Below are 18,016 nucleotides of genomic sequence, written 5' to 3'. Positions count from 1 at the left end.
GAGAGCTCAAGCCTTTGCCTCTCTGGGTTCTGCCTGACTGCAGAGAGCTGCGCCACACTGAACTCAGGGAGCATGACTTCTGGGGAGCACTAAAGCTGTTTAATGAAGTCACTCACAGGTCTGGGATCCAACCCCCTCCTGAGCTTCGGTATCAGCAGGGCCACTTGGCGAAGAGGGTGATGTAACTGTGGACACATTCATCAAAACAAAATGACAGGCAGCTCCATCTGCATGGTCCTTAGTATTCTACTCAGTTACTCCAAATGTGGGGAAGGGGGGGTATGGTATATTGACCTCATTCCTGGTCCCCCAAAGTGGTGGAAAAAGGGGTGCTGTCCAGTTTAGCTGTACCTTGGGTTGGATCCCTGTGTCTGTGATTTGCCATTCTTTTAGGAAGCCTCAGAAATAGCCACTGCCCTCAGCCAATAGCTCCCCTCTTCTGGATGAAAATGTGTGATGCCCTGTAGATAAACTCCACTGCAGCCCATGCTGCTGTGATGGTGTTTGGGAAGTGCAGTAGAGATCAGATGCACTTGGAGACATAACCTTGAAGACATTCCACAGGAGGTTCTCCAGGAAGGAGGCAGGGGCTAAGTTCACTCTCACTCTTCCTCACCTTTAGAAGCCCACCCTCCCATACACCAGCATTGTATTCTTACCCATGGCTCAAGTACAACATAGTCATCATCATCATCATCATCATCATCATCAGTCAATCATCAGTATTAGACAATGCAGAGGCAAAGAAGGCAGAAATCAAAACCACCTAATCTCCACACAGGGGTAATTGTCAACGTGTGTGATGGCCAGCCTTGTCAACTTGATGGAGACAACCCTGAGACTATCTGTGAGGGTGTTTTCAGAGGCAGTGAACTGACAACAAAAAGCTCATCCTGAATGACGATGACATCGCCCCACACACTGGAGTCCTAGACTGAACGGAAAGGAAAAGCCAAGTACTCGCACTCAGTTCTCCGACTCTTGACTGCGGATGCAGTAGGACGAGCTGCCTCAAGCTCCTGCCCTCATGCCTTCCCCCCGTTATGATGGACTGAATCCTCAAGCTCCGAGCCAAAACAAACCTTCCCTTCCTTAAGTGGCTTTTTGTTACACCAAGGAAAAGTAATTCATACATGTATCTTTCCAGATGCAACATGAGATCATAATGTCAATGCTGATTTAGAAGTGACCTTTAAAAGATAACAAATGACTTTGCACGTCCCAGAGCAGAGCCTGGATCCTGATTTTTATTAAGGACACACTTCATTCCCTTGATTCTTGGTTATTGGCTATTGGACTCTCCCTGTGTTTTTCCAGTACAAACAATACCATAACCATAACCATAATTGTAGCTACTTGGAGAAGCACATCCCTAATTATTTACTTAAGCTAAATTCCAAGAAGACAAGTATACAGAGGTAAAAGCCCAAGAGGTCAGAGCAGTAGCTAAGAGCTGATACTAAAAACCCTTTCTTACCCTTCACTGCCGCTGCTGTCCTTCCCCTCCGAAAGAGACCTACTTCCTGTGTGTCTGTCTTTTTATTGACTATCTATTCTGCCTTCTTATTGGTTGTAAACCCAACCACATGACCTCCTTGTCACTGCCTGTCTAAACAGACCTCCAGGTCTTCTATGGTTGGTATTGAGATCAAAGGCGTGTGTCTCCATGCTGGTGGTGTCCTTAAACACACAGAGATCTGCCTGTCATGTGATGGGGATTAAGGGTGTATGCTACCACTGCCAGACTTCTGCTATGGCGTGCTGTTAGCTCTGACCCCCAGGCACTTTTATTTATTAACATACAAATAAAATCACATTTCAGCACAAATAAAATATCACCATAGTACTCTGTTAAGGTGACTGGCTGATCATGGTGTAAAAGGATTGGGAATTTTATAAAGAACTGATCAACACCAGGCATGGTGGCACACAGCTATAATCCCAGCACTTTGGAGGTGAAGGCAAGAGGTTTACAAGTTCAAGGTCAGCTTTGCCTACATATTGAGTTTGAGGCCAACCTGGACTACATGAGACTCTATTTCAAAAACCTCAGACAAAAGAAAAGGAATGACCAATAAATCCAGAGTCCTGGATAATGAGAGTGGGGGTGAATTAGAGTGGACCAGCATGGTGTTTGCTGCCAAGCCTGATGACCTGAATTCCATTCCTAGGACCCACATGGCAGGGAAGAGAGAACTCGAAAGTTGTCATTTCATTTCTGTGTATGTACCTTGGCATATGCATACCCACATACATACAAACAAACAAATAAATACAATTACGTTTTTAAGATAAGAATGTACTGTACCTTTTACAAGATGGCTATCCGGCAGGTATTCAAAGGATTCCAAATCAACATGGTGAGGATAATTTACATGGCTATAGGAAGAAAATGTAAACAGCAACAGGAGACTAGCTGGGGGTGGACGGACCAGTCACTACTGCCAATCAAGATTGATGTAAGACCCTTGAAATCAAATGATAACTAGAACGACAGTCACCTCTCAGTGGCAACAGATGAGTGGTCCAGGACCTGCTACAGAAACCTAAATGCACGGGTGCTCAAGTCTCATAAAAACGGTATAATATTTGCACATTACATATTCATATCAACTCAAGCCTGTAACTTATTTGCATGTATGTGTATATGTGTGTGCATGTGTATGTGAGAGAGATGAGCCTGCATGTGTGTGTTTGTGTTGTATGTATATGCATACAGATGCATATGTAGTACATATGTGGTGGGCAGGGGACAGCCTTGGGTGTTGGTCCTCACCTTCTGCCTTGCTTGAGACAGGGCTTACTGTAGCTAAAGTTTTCCTGCCTGGCCCTGCTGTTTGTCATGGCGGCGGCTGGCAGTGACTCCTTCCTCTGCCTTCCACTTCCCAGAATTCTCCTCTCTTCTTGTCCCGCCTATATTTCCTGCCTGGCCACTGGCCAATCAGTGATTTATTTATACAGAATGATATCCACAGCAGCTTACTGTTCACTGTTGCATACACCAGGCTAACTTCTGGTGATTCTCCTGTCCCTGTTTCTCATCTCCACACAGGGGTTGCAGAGGCACACCCTACTACATCCCACTTTTACATAGATTTGGGCGATCTAACTTGTGTGGCAAAAACTTCACCCACTGAGTGATCGCTCCATCCCATCTCATATACTTTAAATCAGTTAGATTATTTATACTGCTCTATCAACTACTTGTCTTGTTGTTGTGATGGAATCTGTAACAAAAGCGATGTAAGAGAGAAAGGTTGGTTTTTGGCTTGAAGGTACAGTCTGTTGTGGAGAGGAAAGCTTGGTGGCTGGTGCTGGAGGCCCCTAGTCACATTGTACCCACAGTCAAGAAGCAGAGAGAGATGATCATCTGCTCATCTCACATATGCCTTCTAAGGCACTCTGGGACCCCAGCCCACAGAACTGTACTGCCCTCATTTAGAGTGTGTCTAATCATCTCAATTAGTCTATTCTAGAAAATTCCTTGTGACGTGCTGAGAGATTTCTCTTCTAGGTAATTCTAGAGCCTGTCCAGTTGACAATCAATATAAACCCCACATACTACTTACTACGACATCAACACAGTGTAAAGAGTTGTTATGTCTAGTGAATGATGACTGCGAGGCAGGCCTACATGTCAGTGCAAAGGCGATTTAAAAACTATGTATGTCCAAGGTTGGTTAAATCTTTGGGAATGGAAGTCACAGACACAGAAAGTTGTAGGCAAGAGGTGAGGGGCTAGACCTGACTATCTGCTACAGAGCTCAGTCCCAGTCATACGGGCGTGTATGCACATTGTCTAAGGATGAGATGGCTATTTAGCTTTACCATTCCTCCCTGGCCTGCTGTCAGATTTGGGGTTCTGAATCTGCTTTGTGTTAAGATGTTGTTTGAATTTCTAAAGGTCTTATGATAAAAAACCCAGAGCCTGATATCGGGGTGAAAGCTGAAAGATCAGAGAAGCAGAGCAAGCCACAGCCACCACCTCTTACCTCACCAACTCCTCAGCCTGACAGAGCTCCAGCCAAAAAGGCTTCTAGCTGAAAGGGACACTTCTGCCGAAAAGCCTAGCCAAAGGCCTCTAGCCAAAAGGGCTTCCTCAGTCGAAAAGCCTTAATTCCTGTCTCCTGGTGCCTTATATACCTTTTTCTGCCTACCATATCATTTCCTTCTTAGTGCTGGGATTAAAGGCATGTGACTTCCCAAGCAAAGGCATGAGAGTTCAAGTGCTGGGATTAAAGGTGTGTGCCACCACTGCCTGGCTTTGTTTTTCTCCTAGACTAAGTCTATCTCAGGTAGTCCAGGGTGGCTTTGAGCTCACAGAGATCCAGATTCTGAGTGCTAAAAATAAAGGTACGGGCCACCACTGCCTGGCCTCTATGTCTAATCTAGTGGCTTGTTCTGCTCTCTGATCTTCAGGCAAATTTTATTAGGATACACAATATATCACCACATTTCCCCTTTTTGTCTAAAATAATAAAAGAAGGTTATAACTAACAAAGAAAAACTATATGCAATAAGTAAAATAAGTATATACAGTCAAGAATTACATTAACAATGTCCAGTCCATAAACATTTGAAAAATTCAGAGAAAATACTTTATTATCTATTCTATTTTGGTGAGTCTAAAATGTTGTACCTAGTTCACTTCCTATCCTAACTTGTCTTACCAATCGAATACTATCTTTTAATGTCTTTAAACTTATACACTTTACACCTCTGTAGTGAGGTTTCTTTTCTGAATTTGTTAACAAGGAAAATTATAACTATAACTATCTAGTCTTCATCTCCCTCAGAGACCCAAGGAGGAAATATTATTACCTAAGTAAGCAGGAAGTGCAAACAAGTGACTTCCAAAAATGTGAGAAATGACAGAAACAGCTGACTGCCTGGACAGCCACCCAAGGTTCTTTGACAACACTGGGGCATCCATCTTCGGCCTACAGGCCTAGCACATCTGACGACAAACTTATTTGTGAAGCAGGATTTTCTAAAGAGCCTTCCTACCTTGTCTTGGCAAAGTTTAACAGTCCTTTCTTTTGTGCCCTGCTTGTCCATTTGGACAGCATACTGTCAGCAGTTGATGTAAGGGCATTTTCTTGTCCAGTGGCTAACTTTTGCCACAAAGAAAGTAATCTCCATATGGTGTTTCTTTGATTCCCATCATCTTCTCTGAAGTAGATTGGTGCTGCCAGGAGCAGACATGTCTCGTAGTCATAAAAAAAACTATGTTACTAAAATCTTAAATGCCATATTCTGTAGATCTCTGAAGTGTTTGAAGATGAACTGTCTATCTAAAATATATTTCTGTTTGACCTTGAAAACGTACCTAATATGACCATATGTTTGATTGTAATGACTAACTACTAACTTGCATTTCTTTATATCCTAATTAGTTAGTAATAATAACTTTCAAGGGCTAGCAATTTGCATTACATTGTTAAATGAGTTGTATAGATACAATACCTTGAAAAAGATTAGAAATGTATGTTCAGAATGTTCTAACAAAATTAATCTTAAATTTGTATCAGCATACAAAATACAATATACAAAAATCCAATCCAATGTAAAATATTTAAAACTAGTAGTTGCTTTTTTTAAAAGTAAATTCAATAATCTACCTTTTTATCTTATCATATCCATATTCTCTCTTTTTTCTTTTCAGAGTAGATTCAATAATCTATTTTTTTATCCTATTATTTCTATATAGTACATTTCTATACCATATTCCCCTTTTATTTTTTAGAAAGAGGTTGACTATGATCAATAAAAAATTTTAACCAACCCCTAAACAAAGGTAAATATCCATAATCCTTTTTTTTTGGCAATGTGGGCATAGTTTTCTAAGCTACTTCCTGCTGATTGGGGGCACTGGTAGTCTTATGGGGACACAAAGAAAATTTATGATTATGGTCAAGTCCTGACTGGAATAGTCTGTGAGGCTGTAACATCTCAGCTAGCCATCTCAATATTGTCCTGACCAGTTTGTAGTTCAAAGCCAATCTTTGGGTGGTATTTGTCAGCTTGGTGGCATTATCATTGTCCTGATGGAATCATCATTGTAGGGTCCTATAATCTTTTTGGAGATTTCGAAGCCACTGTTAGGTGTGGTCATGGTTCACTGCAGAAAATCTTTTGTGGGACATTTTTTTCTGGATGATTTGTCCTTTTTCTTCAGATGTCTTATTTATTCAGTGTTCTTCAGATTCCTTAACTTTCATTCTCCTGAAAGACAAAAACAAAACCCTTCCCCAACCCTAACTTTGGGGAGTTTTCAAATCTAATCTTTATCAATTTTGATTTATAATTTTTTCCTTAAATTTTTGTTTTATTTTTTTAAAGCTGTTCTATCATCCAGAGCAGTATGGTTTCATACAATAAGCATTCGGCTATTTAATTGCTCTGAGAAGGAGTTTCTTGAATGCAATTTGACATGGGGGCCTGTGAGAGGCCCCTCAGAGAGTTTCCCAATGACAAAGGCAAGGGATTACCTTGTCTGTCCCTTGTTGATCTACATTTGTTAGTCCAATATCTGCCTTTGCCACACCTTTTGCATAATCCAGAAGGGAGGGGCATTCTGTTGGGATTAATCCTTGGGAAAATGTCATTTCTAGCAATGCCCTGTTTACAGTCCCTTCTTAGGTAACCTTGTTTACCATAATTGAAACACCTGACATTACTTTTTGTCTTCAAACCTCTGGAAATCATCTTTCCTATCCAAGCATCATCATGATCATGAGATTCAATATTTATTATATCTCAGATCTATTCTTCCAAGGGTGCTGATCTTGCATTTAGTGGTCTAATTACCCTTTTGCATTGTGCATTAGCATTTTCAAAAGCCAGAGATTCAATTATTATCTGTCTAGCTTCTGAATCTGGTATCATTCTATTTATTGCTGAAGTCAGTCTTTGTAAGAAATCGGTGAAGGTTTCTTTTGGACCCTATATAACTTTAGTAAATGACTCAATTTTCTTTCCTACTTCTTCATTCTGTCCCAAGCATTCAAGGCTGTCGTGTGGCATAAAGCCAAGGTGTGGTCATCATATAAAGATTGTCTTTGTATATCAGTGTAATCACCTTCTCTAAGAAGTTGGTCTTGAGAGATTTCAAGACCTCTAGCTCTACTTTGTTGTTCAAAATCTTAGCCTTATCCTTCCACTAGGTCCTCCATTGTAATTGGAGACCAGCCTCTAAGACTGCTGTAACCAAATCTCTCCAGTCTTGAGGGATAATTCTATTACAAATTGACCACAAGTTTAATTAACATCTGCTTCATGAAAGATGAGTGGATGCCATATGAGACTATTGCTTCTTTGAATCTCCTCAAATCTAACATTTGCACACAAATCCAGTCAGTTCTTACATAGCCTTGAGAATATCTATCATGTGTCCCTGGAGGGGATGGAATCTGTTATTATTGTTACTTGTTGGTGGAATCCAGGCTTTCCCAGGTCTAAATCGAATCCTGCTTCCCCTCACCATCATATTTGTTCACTGTGACTGGCCAATGGGAAGAACAAAGGATTCCAAGAGGTGCTTACAGCTTTCCATCAACATGAATGAGACATCCACTCCTGCTAGCATATAGCCTGATCTCTGCAAGTAACTCACCAGGAGGCTGGTACAACGCCAAATGGGGCTCTAAGTCAGGTCTGGGCATCAGGACCTTTGGAGGGCTCCTGCAAAGCTGAGTGGTTCCCACCAAAGGACCCATGGCAATTCAAGGACTTTTCCTAAGGTTTTATCTTGCATGAGCCTGTCTCTGGGTTCCTAATTCATCTTGTTTTGGAGTTTCCCTGCTTGGAACACTTCCTCATGCCCTTCCTCGGAGATTAACGATGTGCTAGGAAACATAGAAGCGCCCAGGGAGTCCTGCACTGAGGCCTTCTGCAAAACAATCATCCTTTGAATATGTGGCTGTTCAGCCCGCCCAAATCCGTCTGCTTTGTGCATTTCAGTTCATGTATTAGAGTTTCTTAAAATAGGACTCACCACTGAAGCTTACCCGGGCTCCGAGATAAAGCCTTGAGCTGGTCTGCAGGGAGCAGCATGAGCCAGCTAGCTGCAGTGATGACGGGCCACAGCCTCATGCTGGGCTCTAAATCATGGTTAAAACCCCAGAGCTAAAAGCATCACCTCTCTCTGGCACTTTCAATTTAAAAGCCATGCTATATTTTTGTTTCCAATTATAGATGGAGAAAAATAAAAGCATCTGGAACTCATTACTGTCCCTTTCTTCCACGCCGTGACTTGCAGGAAGGAAAATAAGCTGTCTGTGGACTGCACAGGGAACCAGAGGAAGCAAGGACTCCAGAGCTAAGCCCTGCAATGCCTCTACCTCCTCCGTGCAGCTCTGCAGCCCTACTGCAAACACATGGGATACAGGCTTCAGCATGGAGACCTTGACAGTTGTCAGCTCCTGCAGGGAGGCAGCTCAGGGAGTATCCAGGTCACCCAACCGTCATGGTCTGCCCATTCCTAATAGACAGCACTTGACCCCCCCACCCAAGAGCCTAAGTGCAGTAAGGTCAAGCCTGCTCCCAAGTCTGCAAAAAGAGGCTAGGATCTCAGGCTTCCAGAAACCCAAGATTCCAGTGGGTGTTGAGTAAACCGGCCAGTGGGGAAGCAAAGCAGATCGTCTTTCATGCCACACAGAAGGACAGGAAAGCCTGTCTCCCTGTGGCCTCATGACACAAAACCTAGCTTCTTGGCAGGCCACACAGGCCCTTCCTGGTCTGCTCTCTGTCACTGCCTCAGACTGAAAGAGTCAACCTCCCTAAGTGCATGTCCCGCTGCCAGATGAGAACATATTTCTCTAAACACTACACAGACATTCATGCCTCTGCCTCGACTTAAGAGCCTCCTTTCAAATCCACATCTGGACCTCTGTGCAGGCTGGCTCGCACAGAGCAAAGTGTGCGCCCACTCAGAACACACTTGGAAAATTCCAGGCCAAGTTTGATGGGCTCAGAACTCACTGCCCAAAAGTGTGCTGCTTTGGAAACTGAGGAAGCCAGAAAGATCATTCTGTCTGGCAATGTGCATGCTGGCCATGAGGAAACTCTCTGGCCAACCTCCCTAGGAAGCAAGTCACAAGACCCTCAGTGATGGGTGTCTTGTTGTACACCCAGAGGCAACGAATGCTACACAAAGGGTCCCACCAGACTCAACAAATAGGCCTTGAAGGCCCCACTTTCCCTTATTTATTGTCAATGTGTCCTATTCCCATTTCATCCAATTAGATGTCTACACAGCCGCCTGGTTTTCATGCTTAGCTTGAGTGCCCAGGTCTTCATTTCTGGAGGCTTCCACGAGTCATAAGACTTTGGTTAAATGAATTTTCTGTACTTTCTTGTGAATCTGGGATGATGCCATGAGAGAAAGACCCCTCTTTTTCTCTCCTACAGTAAACATCAGGTCCACGTAGAGAAGAGCGGAGGTCCACACCTTCATCTGATTTGTTGGATTCTCAGCTGGTGCCTCGCCTACATCTGGCCCTGGAAAGGTGCCTTAGCTTCCAAAGGCAGCTGCAACAAGCTCTCACAGACTCAGAGGCTTAACACAGCACAAATTTATTAATTTGTTGTTTTTGCAGCATTTGGAGTCTTAGGCAAGTGGTCTACCCTTGAGCTACTCCCTACAAATTTATTGTTTGTATTATTGTACAGTTCTATAGTCCAACACGATCTAACTGGGCTAAAATCAAGATGTCAGCAGGGCTTCATGACCACCTGACCTGTTTCACCTCCACAGGGCCACGAGCTTTCCTGGGCTCGAAGCCCCACCCTCTGCCTGTGAAGTCGGGGACAGTGTTGGAGTCCGAGGCATGCCTGTGTCAGCTCTGTGCTGCTCTGTGCTGCTCTGTTCTGTTCTGTTTGAAACAGGGTCCCACTCTAACTCAAGCTGGCCTAGAACTCACTATGTGGTCCAGCCTGGCCTCAAACCTGCGGCAGTTCTCCTACTGGAATGACAGGTGTGAGCCACCACACTTGGCTCCGTCTCCCTCTGCCTTCCTCCTGGACTCTTTTTTTTTTTTTTAAATTTTTATTTTGCAATACAATTCAGTTCCACATATCAGCCACGGATTCCCTTGTTCTCCCCACTATGGCCCCCCTCACTTTCCCCCAGCCCACTCTCCATTCCCATCTCCTCCAAGGCAAAGCCTCCCCCATGGACTGAGATCAACCTGGCAGACTCAGTCCAGGCTGGTCCAGTCCCCTCCTCCCAGGCCGTGCCAAGCGATCCTGCATAGGCCCCAGGTTACAAACAGCCAACTCATGCAATGAGCACAGGACCCGGTCCCACTGCCTGGATGCCTCCCAAACAGATCAAGCCAATCAGCTGTCTCACCCATTCAGAGGGCCTGATCCAGTTGGGGGCTCCTCAGCCATTGGTTCATAGTTCATGTGTTTCCATTTGTTTGGCTATTTGTCCCTGTGCTTTATCCAACCTTGGTCTCAACAATTCTCACTCACATAAACCCTCCTCATTCTCGCTAATTGGACTCCCAGAGCTCCACCCGGAGCCTAGCCATGGATCTCTGCATTCAGATCCCTCAGTAGTTGGATGAGGTTTCTAGCACGACAATTAGGGTGTTTGGCCATCCCATCACCAGAGTAGGTCAGTTCGGGCTGTATCTCAACCATTGCCAGCAGTCTGTTGTGGGGGTATCTTTGTGGATTTCTGTGGGCCTCTCTAGCACTTTGCTTCTTCTTACTCTCATGTGGTCTTCATTTACCATGGTCTCCTATTCCTTGTTCTCCCTCTCTGTTGTTGATCCAGCTGGGATCTCCCACTCCCCCAAGCTCTCTTTCCCTCGATCCTTGCCCTTCATTACCCCCACTCATGTCCAGGCTGTTCATGTAGATCTCTTCCATTTCTCCATTGTAGCTAGAGTTTTCCTGCCTGGCCCACAGTCAGGACAAATCTGTCACCTGCCAGTCCCACAGCCTCTCAAACCTGACCAAGTAAACACAGAGACTTATATTGGTTACAAACTGTATGGCCGTGGCAGGCTTCTTGCTAACTGTTCTTATAGCTTAAATTAATCCATTTCTATTAATCTATACCTTGCCACATAGCCCGTGGCTTACCAGCATCTTCACATGCTGCTTGTCATCGTGGAGGCTAGCAGTGTCTCTCTGACTCAGCCTTCCACTTCCCAGCTTTATTCTCTTCCTTGTCCCGCCTACACTTCCTGCCTAGCCAATGGCCAATTGGTGCTTTATTTATTGACTAATTAGCAACACATTTGCCATACAGAACATCCCACAGCACTCCGTCATTGGGCGATCCCCGTGTCTTTCTTGGGGTCCTGTGCTGGTGGGAATGCAAGCTTGTACAACCACTTTGGAAATCAATATGGTGCTTTCTTAGAAAATTGGGAATCCATCTCCCCCAAGATCCAGCTATACCACTCTTGGGCATATACCCAAGGAATGCTCAACCACACCACAAGAGCACTTGTTCAGCTATGTTCATATCAGCATTGTTTGTAATAGCCAGAACATGGAAACAACCTAGATGCCCTTCAACTGAAGAATGGATAAACAAAATGTGGTACATATACACAATGGAATACTACTCAGCAGAGAAAAACAATGACATCATGAGGTTTGCAGACAAATGGATGGATCTAGAAAAAATCATCCTGAGTGAGGTAACCCAGACTCAGAAAGACCTCCTCGACTCTTAAAGACACAGTGGCTGCATGATGCCCTCCCACAGCTTGGCATTTTGTGTTTGAAAGGTCCATCAGCTTCGACCTCTATGCAGCTTTATCATGTAACATGGTATCATCTTTCATTTGCAGACATCTTGGGGTGAGAGGATATTTTTCTGTCTCCTACAGTGGTCAGGGGGATACTGTCATTCTTATCAAAGGGATATGTCTTAAGAGCCTTCATTATAAACAAGGCAGGATTAGTAACTGCTTTTATATTCCCACTCTTTTTTTTTTGCACTTTATAAATGTCTCTCTGACAACATTTAACACAATTAAAGCAGTGCTTGTCAGAGTGTGGGACATATAATACTTGATATTTTCATTTAGTCATTTTGCATTGCAGTAATTATGCATTTATTTTAATGTGCATTTGGAACTTTTAAGTAACATATCCAATTTGTGACAATCTTTCCTTTTACATTAACCTGATTTAAGTTTGTGAAGACTGAGACTCAAGAGAAACATGGATTAGCAGCCCGTGTTGTGTAGACCAAGAGGAAGAAGAGAGAGAGGAGGAGGAAAAAGAAGGGAAAGAGAGAGACTCAGGGGGAAGGAAGTGTAGATGGGGAGGAGGAGAGAGACTCAGGGGAAAGGAAGGGTAGATGGGGAGGAGAGAGAGAGATGCAGGAGGAAGCAAGAATAGATGGGATTTAATGACTGCAATGTATAAAAATGTTCCCTGGTTTGTACTGCTGTTCAGGGAAACCCTGAACTCCTTAAGAACAAAGATTTGTGCATTTTCTCATTATTGGATCCCTGAGTCCCTGAAAAGTTCAAATTTCTCAGTTGACACACACACATACACACACACACATACACACACACACATACACACACACATACACACACACCACACACCACACACACACAACACACCACACACACACACACCACACACCACACACACACACATACACACACACACATACACACACATACACACACACCACACACACACAACACAACACACACACACACCACACACCACACACACACACATACACACACACCACACACACACACAACACACCACACACACACACACCACACACCACACACACACACATACACACACACCACACACACACACAACACACCACACACACACACACACCACACACCACACCACACACACACACACACCACACACACACACCACACACACACCACACACACATACACACACACACACACACACATACACACACACACCACACACCACACACACATACACATACACACACACCACATACCACACACACATACACATACACACACACATACACACACACACACATACACACACACACACACACACACACACCACACACCACACACACACACACCACACACCACACACACATACACATACACACACACCACATACCACACACACATACACATACACACACACATACACACACACACACATACACACACACACACACACACACACACACACACACACATACACACACACCCTTGTTCAATGAACATTTGCTAAGGTGGTAAATAACAACAAGGGGCAAATGCCTATCCTCTCACTCCCTGAGGGCAGGCACTACGCTGATTAATGATTATACTTGTAACCTGGACTGTAGGTTCACAAATATATACTGAATGAATGAATGAAGAATGAATGAATGACTAAGCCAGCTTGTGCATGGGCTTGAGATGTACATGAATCTCTCTCTTGAATTAACTCCAGAGTATGAAAATGTCACTAAAGTAACAAATAATCACTGGTGCTATTTCATTTACTTTTTATAGTGAAACTTTCCTGAATTGTACACTTTATAGGAAATATTACATCAGAGTGAACCGTGGCTGAGGCTCAGACCCCTGACAGTGGTTAAAAGTGAAACTTACCCCAACACAGGAGGATGGAAGCTGGCATGTACACATGACTCCCATCTTTTCCCTCCTGATTCCTGGGTCTTAATAATAGAAGTGTTCTAGTTTGGTTGTTTCCTAAATTACATAGTTATCATTTGGACAGGAAGTTGCTCCTATTCCACCCCCCCAGTATTCAAATATTAAAGGCGTGGTCTCCAGCTAGCGGCAGCATTTTGAAAGATGTTTGAAACTTTATGTGGTGGAGTAGGTCACTGGAACAGGTCTTTGAAGCTCATCTGTCTGTCTGTCTGTCTGTCTGTCTATCTATCTATCTATCTATCCATCCATCTATCCATCTTTACCTCTATCTACCTGTTCTCCAACCAGCATGAGGTAAGTACCCTCTGTGACACACTTCCTCCATCAGGTTCTCATGAGGTAAGTACCCTCTATGACATACTTTTTCCATCAAGTTCTGCCTCATCACAGGCCCATGAGCAGCACAGCCAAAGACTGCTCGGACTACAGACGGATCCCTCTGAAAATGTGTGCCGGGCTAAGTCCTCCCTTATGCTGTAATTGGCAGGTATCTTTTTGCAGCACCGAAAAGCTAACAAAATGGCTCATTAACTCCCTCCCACACTCAGCATTGTACCATGTCTGTCATGTGGACTACATGTAAAGGGTACACTAGTTAACAAGACCCGATTACTCACCAGGCAAAGGCCCACACTTAAACCTGTTATTACCAAGCACCTAAAAGAGTTATACTCAGATAGAAAAAAATAAGGTTTATAAGTATTCAAGAATCTGTAGTTTGAGATCAACCAATGATGAAATAAACGAACACCTTTGAGAGAATCCAGGGTTTCACAGCATGAACTTTAGAGCCTCTGACATATTGTCTAAAAAACAAATATATAAAAACATATTTAATATATGAAGAGCCAACGGAACATCACCCAGTCCCACGAGAATCAATGGAGAAAATGCAGAGGTTCAAATAGCAGAAGCACTTTCTAAAGCAGGTCCCAAACTACGTTCATTAGATTAAGGGAAAATATGTATGCAATGAATAAAAACAGAAAACCCAGCAGAGAAACAGAAACTATAAAAAGACCCAAATAGAAATCTAGAAGTAAAATGCATGATTTCTTAAAATAAGAATTTACTAGCTGTGTTTGAGATCAGAGTGGAAATAATTTAGGTCAATGAATCAGAAGACAGAGCCATAGAAGTCCATCTAAGGACAGACTGGATAGCCCTCCCTTGAAGCTTCTCCTATTCTCAAGAGTTTTTCCTCAATAAATCTAAGTTTGCTCTACTAAAAGAAAGAAAGAAGCAGTGGGGTGAATAGAATAGTTAACAGAGACTTAAGAACTAGTTGAAAAAAGATTTCACATACATGCCACTAGAGTCTTAGAAGAAAAACTAAGATTGAAAGAAAAAAAAATTTAGGAAGTAATGGCTGAAACTTCCCTGGATTTTGTGAGACATAATTTACAGTCTGAAGAAACTTAGAAATGGACTGAGATATGGATCTATCCTATTGTCTAGGCAATGGGCAATGATGTGACCAGATGGTCATGAGAATATCTAGAAGACATATATTGATAACCTCTCTGAACACACATGGAGTATAAAGCTATTGATTTGGCACAGAAGTGCTCAGAAGAGAGCGAACATATCTGGGAGGCTCTTAGTAGTCAAGACACATTCTGCAGTGTTGATCAGCTTTTTATCCCTCATCCTCTCAACGGGGCTGAAGATGGTGCCTGGACCGGCAATGAGAGATTTCACTTACACACTGACTGCCCACACTGTCTCTGCCAAGTACCCAACCAGCCAGCCACAGAGATTAGCAGTGAGTGCCTGGCATGTTGCTATCCTTTGGTCTCCAGCTTCTGCTAAAGCCATCATATCTAGACCTACAGAGCGCCTTATTTAGTGCCTTGGTATTTCAACCACTCTCGATCCTGACACAGGGGCTCATTTTTCGCGTATGAAATATAAAAATGTGCTCATGTTCGTGGAACACCCTAGTCTCTGAACTATCCTGAAGTAGCTGGCCTCAGGCAATGATGGGGTAACCTTTGAAGGCCCTGCTGTGTACCACCTGGGTAGCAGCATCCACGGAACTCTAGGAAGTGAGACTTCTTTAGCTCAGTATGAAGGGTGCCATCTCTTTCAGTGGTTTGAGGAGAAGAGGAAGTGTCTGCATCTTGTTCCCATGATCTTGGGGTCTTGTGTGTGTCCAAGTTTCCTTTCCTGTTGCTGTGATAAAACACTCAAACAAAAGCAACGTATAGAGAGAAAGGCTTTGTTTGGCTTACAGATCCAGGTTAGAGTCCATAACTGTGGGAAAGTCAAGGCAGGGACTTTGAACCAGCTGATCACACCTGTGGTCAAGAGTGTGAGAGACTGAGTGCACACATATGACTTGTGCTCCAGCCTCTCCTCCACACTAACAGGTCCAGGACCCGAACTTGGGCACAGGTGCTTCCTGCAATAAGTGTGTCTTCCCACCTCTGTTAACACAATCAAGATAATCCCTACCTGCTGGGCAGTCCGTCCTTGTCACTCTATTCCCAGGAGACTCTAGATTGTGTAAGTCGACAGTTAAAACTAAACATCACACTTGTCTAGACATGTTTGCTTCTAGGAGGTGGCAGTGGTCCTGCTCAACCAGATGCTTTGTGTTTAGCTCATTCCGATGAGCTTACAGGAAAGGGGACTGCAGGAGCATGTGCCATGTCTGCTAAGGACACAGTGTGAGCTGGGTCACAGAGGATGTAAGTGATGAGTACCAGCCATTACCACATCGCCAGCAGAAGAAGTGAGGCCTGCTGCCATCATTAGCTGTTCCCAGGAGAGGCTCAATTAGAGGACAAGTGGGTCTCACCCAAAAGGAGAGAAAGTGTGTGTTTTCTTTGGGGAGAGGAATGGTGCTATTGTTATACAAAGTAGTTGGGCATCATGTTAGGTGAAAGCATTATATCCTTATTTGGAAGAAATAGTTCTTAAAAGAGAGATGTGCATAGATGCCAGGTGGATAGAGTGCAGTGTTCTAGATTGCTCCATGGACACAGGACTGCAGATAGATGTTTTTGTTTTGTTTTGTTTTGTTTTGTTTTGTTTTGTTTTGTTTTGTTTTGTTTTGTTTTGTTGGTATTTTGAGACAGGGTTTCTCCCTGTAGTTTTAGTGTCTGTCCTGGATCTCACTCTGTAGACAAGGCTGGCCTCAGACTCACAGAGATCTGCCTGTCTCTGCCTCCCAAGTGCTGGGATTAAAGGCATGCGCCACCACCCGGTGCATATAGATGTTTTAACACTGTTTATATATAACATATATATATATATATATATATATATATATATATAGTTTATTTAACTTTATTTTATGTACATTGGTGTGAAGGTGTCAGATCCCCCCTGGAACTGAAGTTACAGACGGTTGTGAGCTGCCATGTGGGTGCTGGGAATTGAACTCAGGACCTCTGGAAGAGGAGCCAGTACTCTTAACCACTGAGCCATCTCTCCAGCCCTTAACACTGTTTTTTATTGAATGGTTGATTCCCCGAAAGAAAAGCGGTTTGGAAATTTAAGAAATATGTCAATGGAAGCAAAACCAAGATCAGAACCCAAGACTGTCTCACTGAAAAGCCCTTCCACTTTCCAGTGTGTTCCATCAGCCCCATCATAGCCAAAATGACAAACGCTGAGTCCTGTTGTAGGCCCTCAGCAGACACTGTCTCTTATTCTCGCAGTAACACTTCAAGGGAGGCATTCCTGTCTTGCCTGCTTTAGAGCTGTCTGGCAGTCCTCTGAGGCTGGGAGATGGGGTCTGTACCAACTGCAGCTGCCCCTGGCGGTTCTGCGCTTCTCTGGCCCTGGCTGTGGCTGTTCCAAGATGACTGAGTAGTTTCTCTTCCTCAGCACTCTCTGAGGTTTCCCTTACACTTCCAGGAAGACTCTGTCTGCTCTCTGCACCCTCGGCCCGCCTTCCCACCTGCATCTCAGACTCCAGGTGCAGCAGGCACCCCAAAAAACTCATTGCTTAGTATGTCACTGCAGGCACTGTTTGCATGCCTAGACCCCCTTTCCCTTCCAACCTCTCAGTGGCTCTCAGACTGGGAGGGGTCTTGTTTACAGCCATCCATCAGTTTCAACACTTAACTCCCAACCAAATCTCCCACGACCCATCCAAGCGGACGTCCTCTGCTCCACTTTGCTAGCTCTTGTGATATCAATGGCCTCTCTCGTCATGTCAATCATCTACAGCAACACTCTAAATTTTTAGTGCCTGCTCTCCAAGCAGGCATGGATGCCTCTGGGCACAGTTCCTCTTCACTTACCTTTATCTCTGCCACACTTAGTACAGAGCCAGCACGTCACCATGAGGAATGGACAAACGTGGGAACGGGAAAGCACACACACTAAGATTCCACACA

The sequence above is a fragment of the Peromyscus eremicus genome, chromosome 12 (assembly GCF_949786415.1).
Source record: "Peromyscus eremicus chromosome 12, PerEre_H2_v1, whole genome shotgun sequence".
Taxonomy (NCBI): domain Eukaryota; kingdom Metazoa; phylum Chordata; class Mammalia; order Rodentia; family Cricetidae; genus Peromyscus; species Peromyscus eremicus.
This window is presented reverse-complemented; position numbering follows the sequence as displayed.